This window comes from Oncorhynchus masou, chromosome 24, assembly GCF_036934945.1.
Source record: "Oncorhynchus masou masou isolate Uvic2021 chromosome 24, UVic_Omas_1.1, whole genome shotgun sequence".
Classification (NCBI taxonomy): Eukaryota; Metazoa; Chordata; class Actinopteri; order Salmoniformes; family Salmonidae; genus Oncorhynchus; species Oncorhynchus masou.
The window spans coordinates 47,810,254-47,826,374 of NC_088235.1; the positions used below are offsets into that span (position 1 = coordinate 47,810,254).

General features: G+C 44.0%; 1 pseudogene; it reads left to right on the forward strand.

The window, feature by feature from the left end:
* Positions 1–219: 219 nt before the first annotated feature.
* LOC135511617 (SH2 domain-containing protein 4B-like) lies at positions 220–15,258 on the forward strand (annotated as a pseudogene).
* Positions 15,259–16,121: the final 863 nt, after the last annotated feature.

The following is a 16,121-nucleotide window of genomic DNA, read 5'->3' on the forward strand; positions in this document are numbered from 1 at the left end:
GCTGACTGTCAGACTCACTCAGATACCAATGTGCAATTCTGGATCACTCTGACAATCATCTGATATTAGGTGACGGGACAAAATAGAAGGAGAGAGGAAGATGAGAACTACATCTCCCAAACATGTAGTGAACTGATAAAAGGGGTTCATGGCCCCAAAACACAAACCTCAGGTTTACGCTGAGATATGTTGGGTGTTTGGAAGCTGCGTGTTGACAAGATGATGCAGCAGATTTTGAGGGACATGTACATCGATCTGGAATTGCTGGCAGAGCTCAACGAGGAGCAGAAGCAGATCATGTTCTATAAGGAGCAGGAAAGGCACTGGGATGAGAGGGAGAACCAGAACCAGGACAAGTAGGGTGAGTCTGGGTGTACTGTACTGAAATCGAACAGTGTAGATTTAGACATGATTTTAGCTGTGTCTAAATCACGATTTCACAGGGATGTTTGATATTGTTACTGGTTAGTATGGTTTAATACAATATTCCCAAAATAAACTGGAGAGGTTGTGTTTGCTGTGTTTTTTTGGTTGTGATTTGGAAATTATTATTATTATTTGACCATGCTGGTGTCATGACGTTGGCCTGGGGGTAGGTTTATGACAGTCATAAATACCTCTTCCCCCCTTTTTCCTCTCTCTACCCTACTGATGTTACATTTGCAAAACCCTTGGTTAACATAGAGACTCTGGGAACATCAGAAGGTGGGGGGAAATTAACTATATTCTGGTAATCCGACCAATTGAACATATGCGGTGGTACTTAATGAATATGATGTCAGTTCGGTTGTCATCTGAGACATTCTCATCAATGATAAAATGACATAAGCTCTACAGTGTAAAGTCTACACATCAGAGTTATCGTATTCACATGGAATTATTTTTGATGGGATGAAATGTGATTTTAGCTTCTAAAATGTGAGATTTGGGTTTTCATAAATTAGGGCTCTGCTCAATCAGTGGCCCGCCCCTGCGAAGGGACATGGGCTATAAAACGTTTCAAACACGCCCTCCTCTCCCTTCCTATATAAAGCCTTGACGACAATATAACCTCCTGTTCCGAGGATGTAAGGATGACGGTCCGATGTCAGAATGGATCAGATAATAACTACAGAACGAAGCCAACATCAGCATGAGCTTTGGTTCCAAATGGTATGAACTTTGAACTCTTATTCACTCCAGAAGTGATACCTCCTAGCCGTTGAGTTAGCAACACAGATGCAAACGAGGGTGAGAAAGGAACAGACAGAGTATCCCGTCTATCACACAACAACCAACTACAACGTATTCAATTGACCACCAGAGACATTCTTCAAAGGACAAAGGACTCAGTTTGGCAACACAGCCTTCAATCTACCACCAACCTACCGAAGCGCAGCTCAGAGTAAATATTTATTGCATTTTCCTTTTCCAAATGGCGGTAATTTAGAATGCATAAGATACTGTATTTACGATAGCAAAGCTTTGCCCTTTGTTCCTCAGTCTTCCCGCTCTTCACTCAAACCCAGCCCTTTTCTTTTGTGTAACAAGATGTCATATCTTGTTCCGCCAGATAGGGACGTTTTCCTTTATGACGTACTTTGTAATCAAGTTGATTAATTATGTGTATATGTAATTCTGTGTGATTAGTTAGGTATTTAGTAAATAAATAATTAAACCCAATTTTGTATTGCTGATTCAACTTGTTAGCCAGGGTTCGTGCAGATAACCAAGAATTTACAACTTTCAGATGAGACTGAATTAAGGTGACGATTGATATTGACTGCTATTGATGTAAAATATTACTAGGTCTTTAAGAGTTTATTCGGAAGATAACAGCTCTATAAATATTATTTTGTGATGCCCCGACCCTCTCTAGTTAATTACATTTACATGATTAGCTCAATCAGGTGATATTAAATACAGATAAATTATTTTATAGAATAGCATGTCATATCACTTAATCCGGCATAGCCAAAGACACGACACTGGTCATTTATGAACATTTGAACATCTTGGCCATGTTCTATTATAATCTCCACCTGGCACAGCAAGAAGAGGACTGGCCACCCCTCATAGCCTGGTTCCTCTCTGGGTTTCTTCCTAGGTTTTGGCCTTTCTAGGGAGTTTTTCCTAGCCACTGTGCTTCTACACCTGCATTGCTTGCTGTTTGGGGTTTTAGGCTGGGTTTCTGTACAGCACTTTGAGATATCAGCTGATGTAAGAAGGGCTATATAAATAAACTTGATTTGATTTTGTTGTTGTCATAGACAGTCAAAGGTGATGCTGACATGCTTACCTCACTGTACCCGCTCAGGCAACAGGAGAAGTATCCAGTAGCTGCAGGGCAGTGATGGGGATGTGTGTGGGTGATGGGCTACGCCCCTGGAGATGAGCCTTATGATGACATCATTAAGGAGCTGATGGGGGGAGAAAGCCAGACGGCAGGCTCAGAAGGAGGCCAAGGAGCTCTGGTGACTGGGGAGGAGAAAGGATGCCCACATAACCCAGTGCAGGGATTTGAATGCCAAAGGTAAACGATTGTGTTAAATGTTATAGAAGGAAGGGAAAATGTGCCAGTGAGAGATTATATTGTAAGAGGGATGAGAGGGGCAGATAAGGAGATATCTGTTGTGTGTTATAGAGCCATAACTAGACAGAAACTCTCCAAACATGTCTTATACATAACAGCATGCACATTGATGCAAAAAAGACCCATGTCATTTTGGGCTTTGGGTAGGTTTTTCACCCCTTCCGTTCACGACAAAAGTACAGTGCCTTGCGAAAGTATTCGGCCCCCTTGAACTTTGCGACCTTTTGCCACATTTCAGGCTTCAAACATAAAGATATAAAACTGTATTTTTTTGTGAAGAATCAACAACAAGTTGGACACAATCATGAAGTGGAACGACATTTATTGGATATTTCAAACTTTTTTAACAAATCAAAAACTGAAAAATTGGGCGTGCAAAATTATTCAGCCCCTTTACTTTCAGTGCAGCAAACTCTCTCCAGAAGTTCAGTGAGGATCTCTGAATGATCCAATGTTGACCTAAATGACTAATGATGATAAATACAATCCACCTGTGTGTAATCAAGTCTCCGTATAAATGCACCTGCACTGTGATAGTCTCAGAGGTCCGTTAAAAGCGCAGAGAGCATCATGAAGAACAAGGAACACACCAGGCAGGTCCGAGATACTGTTGTGAAGAAGTTTAAAGCCGGATTTGGATACAAAAAGATTTCCCAAGCTTTAAACATCCCAAGGAGCACTGTGCAAGCGATAATATTGAAATGGAAGGAGTATCAGACCACTGCAAATCTACCAAGACCTGGCCGTCCCTCTAAACTTTCAGCTCATACAAGGAGAAGACTGATCAGAGATGCAGCCAAGAGGCCCATGATCACTCTGGATGAACTGCAGAGATCTACAGCTGAGGTGGGAGACTCTGTCCATAGGACAACAATCAGTCGTATATTGCACAAATCTGGCCTTTATGGAAGAGTGGCAAGAAGAAAGCCATTTCTTAAAGATATCCATAAAAAGTGTTGTTTAAAGTTTGCCACAGGCCACCTGGGAGACACACCAAACATGTGAAGAAGGTGCTCTGGTCAGATGAAACCAAAATTGAACTTTTTGGCAACAATGCAAAATGTTATGTTTGGCGTAAAAGCAACCCAGCTCATCACCCTGAACACACCATCCCCACTGTCAAACATGTTGGTGTCAGCATCATGGTTTGGGCCTGCTTTTCTTCAGCAGGGACAGGGAAGATGGTTAAAATTGATGGGAAGATGGATGGAGCCAAATTCAGGACCATTCTGGAAGAAAACCTGATGGAGTCTGCAAAAGACCTGAGACTTTTTTTTCCAACAAGACAATGATCCAAAACATAAAGCAAAATCTACAATGGAATGGTTCAAAAATAAACATATCCAGGTGTTAGAATGGCCAAGTCAAAGTCCAGACATGAATCCAATCGAGAATCTGTGGAAAGAACTGAAAACTGCTGTTCACAAATGCTCTCCATCCAACCTCACTGAGCTCGAGCTGTTTTGCAAGGAGGAATGGGAAAAATGTTCAGTCTCTCGATGTGCAAAACTGATAGAGACATACCCCAAGCGACTTACAGCTGTAATCGCAGCAAAAGGTGGCATTACAAAGTATTAACTTAAGGGGGCTGAATAATTTTGCACGCCCAATTTTTCAGCTTTTGATTTGTTAAAAAAGTTTGAAATATCCAATAAATGTCGTTCCACTTCATGATTGTGTCCCACTTGTTGTTGATTCTTCACAAAAAAATACAGTTGTATATCTTTATGTTTGAAGCCTGAAATGTGGAAAAAGGTCGTAAAGTTCAAGGGGGCCGAATACTTTCGCAAGGCACTGTATATTTCAACAGCCCTCCTGCTCAGACAAATCAAAGAGGCTGAGATTGGGAAGAAGTTCTGGGATGCTATGCCGAAGGAAAAGGCCCATTTTGTGGCAGGGAAGTGGAAAGAAAAAACAGGGGACAGGTGGGCTGCCAAGCAGGAAGTGGAACGCATCCAGGAAGAGCTCAAGGTTGGGCAAAGACAGTGTGTGTTTCTGTGGGAGGGATCTGTGGGGCAGGGGCAAAGTGATGGGGATCTTTGGTTGTGATTTGGAAATGTGAGTCAGATTACTTTCCCCATACAATCCAAGTGGTCAATGTCTTCTACAGAGATTGTGTTGATGCCCACCTTGCGGGAAAAGCATTTATTTTCTGGACTTGCTTGCCAGATCAGTCCCATTAAATATGTAAGTATTTCAGCTGCACGGTGCAACGCCTCACTACTGTTAGAGAGGACGTCCCCTAGTCTGCATCCCAGCTCACCTGCTCTACAGGAGGGAGATATTTGAGAGCAGGATTGGACGATCTATACTAAATCTGGGAAGCACACTAGCAGAGAGAATCATCCTTATTAGAGGGATCTGAGGGACAGGGGCAAACTATTTGCCAGGGAGCGCACTGCACAGACCAACACTGTGTGTGTGTTTGTGCGTGCGTGTAGAGATGGCATATATGTATATAAGGATGGATCATGGAAAAGTATTTGTTCTCTATGAAATGTAATAATCTTATACCTTCAAAGTAGAATGGGGGGATCTGAGGGGAGCTGGATGGGAATCTCTGGGGGGTGAGATCACTGTTGTACCATAGAGCCCTGTTGGAGCATCGAAAGGCCTGGATGATGTAGAACCTGGACGAATGAGACCTACTTAAGAAACTCAGCAGAGCTCATTTATCATTGCCCTCCTCTGTTGAGCTCGCCTGAAGGAAAAGGGCTGAGTCATTAAACGTTTCCCCGTCTGAAACTCTGGAAAAAGGAAGACAGACAAAAACTGATACAAAAATATGAAAAATTGAAGAGGCCAAAGTTGCATCACTAGACTATCTGTATCAAAATTAGGTCATTACTCTTCCACCAATTCCGTTTTCAATACAGTCAATTCACAACCCTGGCTTCTACAACAAAATCTTAAAAGACTATTTAACTGTGTCATGTCCTGACGTGTTTCACATGTCCTTGTCTCCACCCCCCTCCAGTTGTCACCCATCTTCCCCATTATCCCCTTGGTACTTACACCTGTGTTTTCTGTCTGTCTGTGCGAGTTCATTTTTGTTCCTCAAACCTACCAGCGGGTTTCCCCTTGCTCCTGCCTTGGTTATTTTCTAGTTTTCCCAGTTTTGTCCTTTCTGCCTGCCGTCCACTACCTTTGCCCCACAACTCTGGATTACCGACCTCTGCTTGACCTGACCCTGAGCATGCCTGCCGTCCTCTACCTTTGCCCCACAACTCTGGATTACCGACCTCTGCTTGACCTGACCCTGAGCATGCCTGCCGTCCTCTACCTTTGCCCCACAACTCTGGATTACCGACCTCTGCTTGACCTGACCCTGAGCATGCCTGCCGTCCTCTACCTTTGCCCCACAACTCTGGATTACCGACCTCTGCTTGACCTGACCCTGAGCATGCCTGCCGCCCTGTACCTTTGCCTGCCCTTGTTCGAATTAACCTCTTGAAACTCCCCATCCCGGATCCGGGATTGTGACTAAGCCTCAGGCTCATTAGCATAACGCAACGTTAACGATTTCTGAAAATCGCAAATAAAATTAAAATAATGCGTTTGCTCTCAAGCTTAGCCTTTTCTTAACAACACTGTCATCTCAGATTTTCAAAATATGCTTTTGAACCATAGAAATTGACTAATTTGTGTAAGAGTATGCTAAGCTAGCATAGCATTTTGTGTAGCATGTAGCACGCAACATTTTCACAAAAGCCAGATAACCAAATAAATAAAATCATTTACCTTTGAAGAGCTTCTGATGTTTTCAATGAGGAGACTCCCAGCCACATACCAGATGCGCAGTGTTTCCTGAAAGCGTCTGTGTGTAGGAGAAATCATTCCGTTTTCTACATTGCGCCTGGCTACCGAAACGAACCGAAAATGCAGTCACCTACAACGTGAAACTTTTTCCGGATTAACTACATAATATCGACCGAAACATGGCAAACGTTGTTTGGAATCAATCCTCAAGGTGTTTTTTCACATATCTCTTCATTGACATGCAGTTCGTGGAAGCTTGCTTCTCTCTCTGTGCCCCATGGAAAAATACTGGCAGGTGACTTTTGCGCACCAATTTCGGCGCAGGACACCGGGCGGACACGTGGTAAATGTGGTCTCTTATGGTCAATCTTCCAACGATCTGCCTACAAATACGTCACAATGCTGCAGACACCTTGGGGAAACGACAGAAAGGGCAGACTCATTCCTCTTGCGTTCACAGCCATATAAGGAGATCATGAAAGACAGAGCCTCAAAAATCCTTGTCATTTCCTGGATGCCAAGTCATCTTGGTTTTGCCTGAAGCTCACGTTAAAGGGCACGCACAGAGAAGATATTTGTATTTCTGGACACGTCAGAGTGTTTTCTTTCGAACAGTAGCAATTATATGCATAGTCGAGCATCTTTTTGTGACAAAATATCTTGTTTAAAACGGGAACGTTTTTCTTCCAAAAATGAAATAGCGCCACCATAGGTGTAAGAGGTTAATAAACTTTTGTTACTTCGAGATTGTCTGCACCTGGGTTTTACCTTCAAATGTGATAAACTGTCCTGTCTATAATAATAATAATATGATGGGTCTGCAGATATTGCTGCGAAGAGACAGAATCATTAGATCACTTGTTTTGGTAATGCCTATATGCACAAGTGCCTTCAGGAAGTATTCACACCCCTTGACTTTTTCCACATTTTGTTGTGTTACAGCCTGAATTGTAAATAGTTTTATGTCATTGGCCTACACACAATACCCCATAATGTCATAGTGGAGTTATGTTTTTAGATTTTTTTATATATATATAACTAAAAATGAAAAGCTGAAATGTTGAGTCAATAACTATTTAACCCATTTGTAAAATTGTGCTTAACAAGTCACAATATAAGTTGCAATAATAGTGCTTAACATGATTTTTATGTTTAACATGATTTGACTCACTACCTCATCTCTGTACCACAAACATACAATTATTTGTAAGGTCCCTTAGCCGAGCAATGATTTTCTTTCTTTTTTTTCTTTCTTTTTTTTTCTCCTGAATTTCGTGGTATCCAATTGTTAGTAGCTACTATCTTGTCTCATCGCTACAACTCCCGTACGGGCTCGGGAGAGACAAAGGTTGAAAGTCATGCGTCCTCCGATACACAACCCAACCAAGCCGCACTGCTTTTTAACACAGCGCGCATCCAACCCGGAAGCCAGCCGCACCAATGTGTTGGAGGAAACACTGTGCACCTGGCAACCTTGGTTGGCGTGCACTGCGCCCAACCCGCCACAGGAGTCGCTGGTGCGCGATGAGACAAGGATATCCCTACCGGCCAATCCCTCCCTAACCCGGACGACGCTATGCCAATTGTGCATCGCCCCACGGACCTCCCGGTCGCGGCCGGTTACGACAGAGCCTGGGCGCGAGCCCAGAGTCTCTGGTGGCACAGCTGGCGCTGCAGTGCCCTTAACCACTGAGCCACCCGGGAGGCCGAGCAATGAATTTCAAACACAGATTCAACCACAAAGACCAGGGAGGTTTTTGTAAGGTTGGTGGCAGGGAAGTCAGGTGCAGGAGAACGAACTTGGTATAAACTGAGTCATTTAATAAGAACTCACAAACTCCAAAAACCACAATATACAAAAAAATAATCAAATGGGTACAAAACCCATCGCGCACCAACACATACGAGCACTAACATACAATCAAACAATCTCCAACAAGGACATGAGGGGAAACAGAGGGTTAAAAACACATGTAATTGATGGGATTGGAACCAGGTTGTAACGGTTTTCTTGAGTCGAAGGAGAGGCGGACCAAAACGCAGCGTCGTTATTATTCATGGTTCTTTAATCAAGAAACTATACATGAATAGACTAACAAAACAAGAAATGTGAAAAACCAAAACAGCCCTATCTGGTGCAAACACAGAGACAGGAACAATCACCCACAAAAACCCAACACCAAACAGGCTACCTAAATATGGTTCCCAATCAGAGACAATGACTAACACCTGCCTCTGATTGAGAACCATATCAGGCCAAACAAAGAAACAGACAAGCTAGACACACAACATAGAATGCCCACTCAGATCACACCCTGACCAAACAAAACATAGAAACATACAAAGCAAACTATGGTCAGGGTGTGACACAGGTGTGAAGGAAGACAAGACAAAACCAATAGAAAATGAAAAATGGATGAGTGATGGCTAGAAGATCGGTGACGTCAACCGCCGAACACCGCCCGAACAAGGAGAGGGACCGACTTCAGCAGAAGTCGTGACAGTTTTCCAATGCTTCGAGCACCTATTGCTAGATGGGTAAAAATGAATTAAAAACAGCCATTGTGTCACGTTCGTCGTAAGAATTATCGGACCAAGGTACAGTGTGATATGGTTTCCACATGTTTATTAACTGAAAAGCACAAAAAACAATAAAGAATGAATGAAACTTGACGACAATGGAGTTCTCACTGGCAACTACAACACATAAACAAGATCCCACAAACAACGGAGGGAAATATAACTACTTAAATATGATCCCCAATTAGAGACAACGATTACCAGCTGCCTTTAATTGGGAATCATACAAAACACCAACATAGAAAAAGAAACTAGAACACAACATAGACATAGATATACTAGATCAACCCGCAGCCACTGCCAGCTACTAGATCAACATCGCAGCCACTGCCAGCTAGCCTACAAAGTCAACAACGCAGCCACTGCCAGCTAGCCTACTCCAGCAGTACTGTATCATTTCAATCATTTTAGTCAATAAGATTCTTGCTACGTAAGCTTAACTTTCTGAACATTCGAGACGTGTAGTCCACTTGTCATTCCAATCTCCTTTGCATTAGCGTAGCCTCGTCTGTAGCCTGTCAACTATGTGTCTATCTATCCCTGTTCTCTCCTCTCTGCACAGACCATACAAACGCTCCACACCGCGTGGCCGCGGCCACCCTAATCTGGCGGTCCCAGCGTGCACGACCCACGTGGAGTTCCAGGTCTCCGGTAGCCTCTGGAACTGCCGATCTGCGGCCAACAAGGCAGAGTTCATCTCAGCCTATGCCTCCCTCCAGTCCCTCGACTTCTTGGCACTGACAGAAACATGGATCACCACAGATAACACTGCTACTCCTACTGCTCTCTCTTCGTCCGCCCACGTGTTCTCGCACACCCCGAGAGCTTCTGGTCAGCGGGGTGGTGGCACCGGGATCCTCATCTCTCCCAAGTGGTCATTCTCTCTTTCTCCCCTTACCCATCTGTCTATCGCCTCCTTTGAATTCCATGCTGTCACAGTTACCAGCCCTTTCAAGCTTAACATCCTTATCATTTATCGCCCTCCAGGTTCCCTCGGAGAGTTCATCAATGAGCTTGATGCCTTGATAAGCTCCTTTCCTGAGGACGGCTCACCTCTCACAGTCCTGGGCGACTTTAACCTCCCCACGTCTACCTTTGACTCATTCCTCTCTGCCTCCTTCTTTCCACTCCTCTCCTCTTTTGACCTCACCCTCTCACCTTCCCCCTACTCACAAGGCAGGCAATACGCTCGACCTCATCTTTACTAGATGCTGTTCTTCCACTAACCTCATTGCAACTCCCCTCCAAGTCTCCGACCACTACCTTGTATCCTTTTCCCTCTCGCTCTCATCCAACACTTCCCACACTGCCCCTACTCGGATGGTATCGCGCCGTCCCAACCTTCGCTCTCTCTCCCCCGCTACTCTCTCCTCTTCCATCCTATCATCTCTTCCCTCTGCTCATACCTTCTCCAACCTATCTCCTGATTCTGCCTCCTCAACCCTCCTCTCTTCCCTTTCTGCATCCTTTGACTCTCTATGTCCCCTATCCTCCAGGCTGGCTCGGTCCTCCCCTCCCGCTCCGTGGCTCGACGACTCATTGCGAGCTCACAGAACAGAGCTCCGGGCAGCCGAGCGGAAATGGAGGAAAACTCGCCTCCCTGCGGACCTGGCATGCTTTCACTCCCTCCTCTCTACATTTTCCTCCTCTGTCTCTGCAGCGAAAAGCCACTTTCTACCACTCTAAATTCCAAGCATCTGCCTCTAACCCTAGGAAGCTCTTTGCCACCTTCTCCTCCCTCCTGAATCCTCCTCCCCCCCCCTCCTCCCTCTCTGCCGATGACTTCGTCAACCATTTTGAAAAGAAGGTCGACGACATCCGATCCTCGTTTGCTAAGTCAAACGACACCGCTGGTTCTGCTCACACTGCCCTACCCTGTGCTCTGACCTCTTTCTCCCCTCTCTCTCCAGATGAAATCTCGCTTCTTGTGACGGCCGGCCGCCCAACAACCTGCCCGCTTGACCCTATCCCCTCCTCTCTTCTCCAGACCATTTCCGGAGACCTTCTCCCTTACCTCACCTCGCTCATCAACTCATCCCTGACCGCTGGCTACGTCCCTTCCGTCTTCAAGAGAGCGAGAGTTGCACCCCTTCTGAAAAAACCTACACTCGATCCCTCCGATGTCAACAACTACAGACCAGTATCCCTTCTTTCTTTTCTCTCCAAAACTCTTGAACGTGCCGTCCTTGGCCAGCTCTCCCGCTATCTCTCTCAGAATGACCTTCTTGATCCAAATCAGTCAGGTTTCAAGACTAGTCATTCAACTGAGACTGCTCTTCTCTGTATCACGGAGGCGCTCCGCACTGCTAAAGCTAACTCTCTCTCCTCTGCTCTCATCCTTCTAGACCTATCGGCTGCCTTCGATACTGTGAACCATCAGATCCTCCTCTCCACCCTCTCCGAGTTGGGCATCTCCGGCGCGGCCCACGCTTGGATTGCGTCCTACCTGACAGGTCGCTCCTACCAGGTGGCGTGGCGAGAATCTGTCTCCTCACCACGCGCTCTCACCACTGGTGTCCCCCAGGGCTCTGTTCTAGGCCCTCTCCTATTCTCGCTATACACCAAGTCACTTGGCTCTGTCATAACCTCACATGGTCTCTCCTATCATTGCTATGCAGACGACACACAATTAATCTTCTCCTTTCCCCCTTCTGATGACCAGGTGGCGAATCGCATCTCTGCATGTCTGGCAGACATATCAGTGTGGATGACGGATCACCACCTCAAGCTGAACCTCGGCAAGACGGAGCTGCTCTTCCTCCCGGGGAAGGACTGCCCGTTCCATGATCTCGCCATCACGGTTGACAACTCCATTGTGTCCTCCTCCCAGAGCGCTAAGAACCTTGGCGTGATCCTGGACAACACCCTGTCGTTCTCAACCAACATCATGGCGGTGGCCCGTTCCTGTAGGTTCATGCTCTACAACATCCGCAGAGTACGACCCTGCCTCACACAGGAAGCGGCGCAGGTCCTAATCCAGGCACTTGTCATCTCCCGTCTGGATTACTGCAACTCGCTGTTGGCTGGGCTCCCTGCCTGTGCCATTAAACCCCTACAACTCATCCAGAACGCCGCAGCCCGTCTGGTGTTCAACCTTCCCAAGTTCTCTCACGTCACCCCGCTCCTCCGCTCTCTCCACTGGCTTCCAGTTGAAGCTCGCATCCGCTACAAGACCATGGTGCTTGCCTACGGAGCTGTGAGGGGAACGGCACCGCAGTACCTCCAGGCTCTGATCAGGCCCTACACCCAAACAAGGGCACTGCGTTCATCCACCTCTGGCCTGCTCGCCTCCCTACCACTGAGGAAGTACAGTTCCCGCTCAGCCCAGTCAAAACTGTTCGCTGCTCTGGCCCCCCAATGGTGGAACAAACTCCCTCACGACGCCAGGACAGCAGAGTCAATCACCACCTTCCGGAGACACCTGAAACCCCACCTCTTCAAGGAATACCTAGGATAGGATAAGTAATCCTTCTCACCCCCCCCCTTAAATGATTTAGATGCACTATTGTAAAGTGGCTGTTCCACTGGATGTCAGAAGGTGAATTCACCAATTTGTAAGTCGCTCTGGATAAGAGCGTCTGCTAAATGACTTAAATGTAAATGTAAATGTAACCCCTAGTCGTGCCCTGACCTACTACACCATAGAGAAACAATGGCTCTCTATGGTCAGGGTGTGACACATTGAATATCCGTTTAAGCATGGTGAAGTTATTAATTACCCTTTTGGTGGTGTATCAATACACCCAGTCACTACAAAGATACAGGAGCCTTCCTAACCAGTTGGGAGAGGAAGGAAACCTCTCTGGGATTTCATCATGAGGTCAATGGTGATTTTAAAACAGTTAAATAGTTTTATGGTTGTGATTGGAGAAAACTGAGGATGGATCAACAACATTGCAGTTACTCCACAATGCTAACCTAAATGACAGAGTGAAAATAAGGAATCCTGTAATGAATACAAATTTTCCAAAACATGCCTCCTGTTTGCAATAAGGCACTAAAGTAAAACTGCAAAACAAATGTCAATGAAATTAACTGTATGTCCTGAATAGAAAGCATTATGTTTGGGGCAAATCCAAAACAACACAACACTGCGTTGGAGGTGCCTGCATCATGTTATAGTGTTTGTCATTGGCAAGGATTATGGTGGTTTTTTTGGGATAAAAATAAATGGAATAGAGCTAAGCACAGGAAAATTCCCAGAGTAAAACCTGGTTCAGTCTGCTTTCCAACAGACACTGGGAGACAAATTCACCTTTAATTCACCTTTCAGCAGGATAATAACCAAAAACACAAGGCCAAATATACACTGGAGTTGCTTACCAAGACAACGTTGAATGTTCCTCAGTGGCCTAGTTGCAGTTTTGACTTAAATCAGCTTGAAAAGTCAAGACTTGAAAATAGCTGTCTAGCAATGATCAACAACCAACTTGACAGAGCTTGAAAAATTGTTTTAAGAACAATGTGCAAATATTGTACAATACAGGTTTGCAAGTCTCTTAGACTTACCCAGAAAGACTTATGCAAGTGTGATATTTCTGTATTTAATTTTCAATAAATTAGCAACCTTTTCTAAAACATGTTTTAACTTTGTCATTATGAGGTATTGTGTGTAGATGGGTGAGAAAAAAATCTGTTTAATCCATTTTGAATTCAGGCTGTAACACAACAAAGTGTGGAATAAGACAAAGGGTATGAATGCTTTCGGGAAGGCACTGTAGCTTGTTTTTGGTCGCAGGTGCAGGTATAGCTTAAAGATCACAACATTTACTTAAAGCTATCTGTGCAAATATCACTGTTGGGTGATTTGAAAAGGCATAGTCAATCAATCAATATTATAATAATACTCTTAGTAAATATTTTCAGATCTCTTCTGCAATCTGTAGAAACTATGACAATACAAATGTTCAGAACTTCGTAAAACATCACAGCAAAATTGAAAAATATATGGCAAGTAGAAAACTGGATGGTTTTCAGGGATAGATGGAGGGTTAAAGGGTAGCAAACAAACTAAAAACTAAAAAAGATAAAATATACCATGTCCGTGTACAATGTCCATAAAATGTATATAATATGTAAAAGCTGGGAGTAAAAGCCTAAGTGTTGTTGTCCGTTGGTTTACTCCAATTAGAGGAGGGGTGTAAGGGTTAGGGGAAAATAATAAAGAAGGAAAATATATGTTTTTTTAAATGAGAAAAAAATATATGGGGGATTGGAAATGATGCAGACAAATACATTGATAGAGCCCACAATTTATATTCAATATTAAAACTGATTTATCCTCCACCCAATAAAAAATGTATTATCATAAAAAAAGTTGTTATAATAATAATATGATGGGTTACATTCCCTATTGGTTACATTCACAGAAGAGTAGCCTTTGACCTAGAGAAACCCAATTGCTGTGCACATGTGGTGAATGCTTGCTTTGCGAAAAAGAACCCTGTGTTGTCTGAAACTATGAATATGTTCACTGAGGTTCTATACACTGTATGTTCTTTCCACAGCATCAAACAACATCAATTATCTTGCTGTCACTCACCAGTCTCCAGCAGGGGGAAAAAGCATTTTAGCTACAACAAAACATAATAGCTAACAATTGTCCCAGTCAAAAGCTGCCTGTTTTCACTCTACAACTAAATGGTAATTACCTCCATGCAATGAATTACAAGGCCAATTTATTTCCCCGGAAATAAATTATTCAGTAAATTATTTCCACTTCAGTACAGATGATGAGCTAAATGCTTGTGTTCATCACAAGCAGTGTGTATGGAATATCATACTGGAGAATGAGGTCATTAATGTAGTCAATTAGAAGGTAGCCAAGTTGGACTAAGGAAGGGAAAGGGAGCAAACCCTAAATATTATAATAGGCCTACATTTCTCAGCAGACCAAGGTACATTAGAAGATGCAGCAATCATGACAGTCAGGGACATACAGGTCCTGTATTTACAGCCGACAGTCCTGGACAATTATTTTTGTGTTTTGTTGCGAAATTATATGCAAATGTGTACGCCCACCTGTCTTTTGTTCACAATTCCGCACATATTTCTCCTCTGACAGAAACACGAGGAGGAGGAGAGACATCAAGGTGAGGAGGAGATAAAACGTGCAGAGGAGAAGAGAGCGAGGGAGCTGTATATCTCCCTAGAGCAGGAACAGAGGAGTGAGAATGATGAGAAGGAATGGGAGGCGCAACGTAAGTCAAGTCTTCCCTGCCTTTTCTCTCTACACCTGTTTTCCTTTCCATTGATCACCTCCTTCTCCATCCCTCATTTTTACATTAACCTCTTTTATTAATTTCTGTCCCTCCCTAAATGCCAACTCCAAAATTTTTGTTGTTAATCCTCAAACTTTCCTACACCTGAAAACATTAAATGACCCCGGCAATCGATAGAACATCACTCATGGATGCACAAATAATATATAACATCCAAAATTGGTGAATCCAATCCAATCTCCTTTTCACCTCATTTAACACCTGATTTATATAACAAAAGTCACATCTCAATAGGTGGTTCAGATAAGTCCAAATCAAATCAAATGTATTTATATAGCCCTTCGTACATCAGCTGATATCTCAAAGTGCTGTACAGAAACCCAGCCTAAAACCCCAAACAGCAAGCAATGCAGGTGTAGAAGCACGGTGGCTAGGAAAAACTCCCTAGAAGTTTTTTTAAAGTCATGACATACCACAAGTGGAGGGCTGGGCCTTTCCTTGTTTGTTCCTTATTGTTTCTCAAGCAAGGGGGGAGGCCGATGACATGACAACTTCCCATCCAACCAACTATTTGAAAGCCCTACTCCTTGAAGTATGCAGTTGTGTTTAAAAACCACAATCCTGCTTTATTTGAAGTACATCTTATGAAGGCTTCATAAAGCATTCATATGTTTTATAACCACTACATAAATGGCTCACAAATCATCTACAACCTTCTTTCATGCTCTATAAAGGATCAAAACATGTGAACAAATAAATGAGATGGTTATGTCACACAGTTATGCCACATTATGAATCATTCTAGAGCATGAAATACGGTTACAGATGATTTATGACCCATGTATCTACTGCTTATAAAGCCTTCATAAGTTGTAGGCATGTGTCGAGTACAACCCGGCAGTCCCTGTGGGCAATAGAGAAGGGTCGTGTGGCGGTGCCTCCCTCAGGAGACACAGCACTGTGCTAGAGTCATCCTCCTCGACCACCCA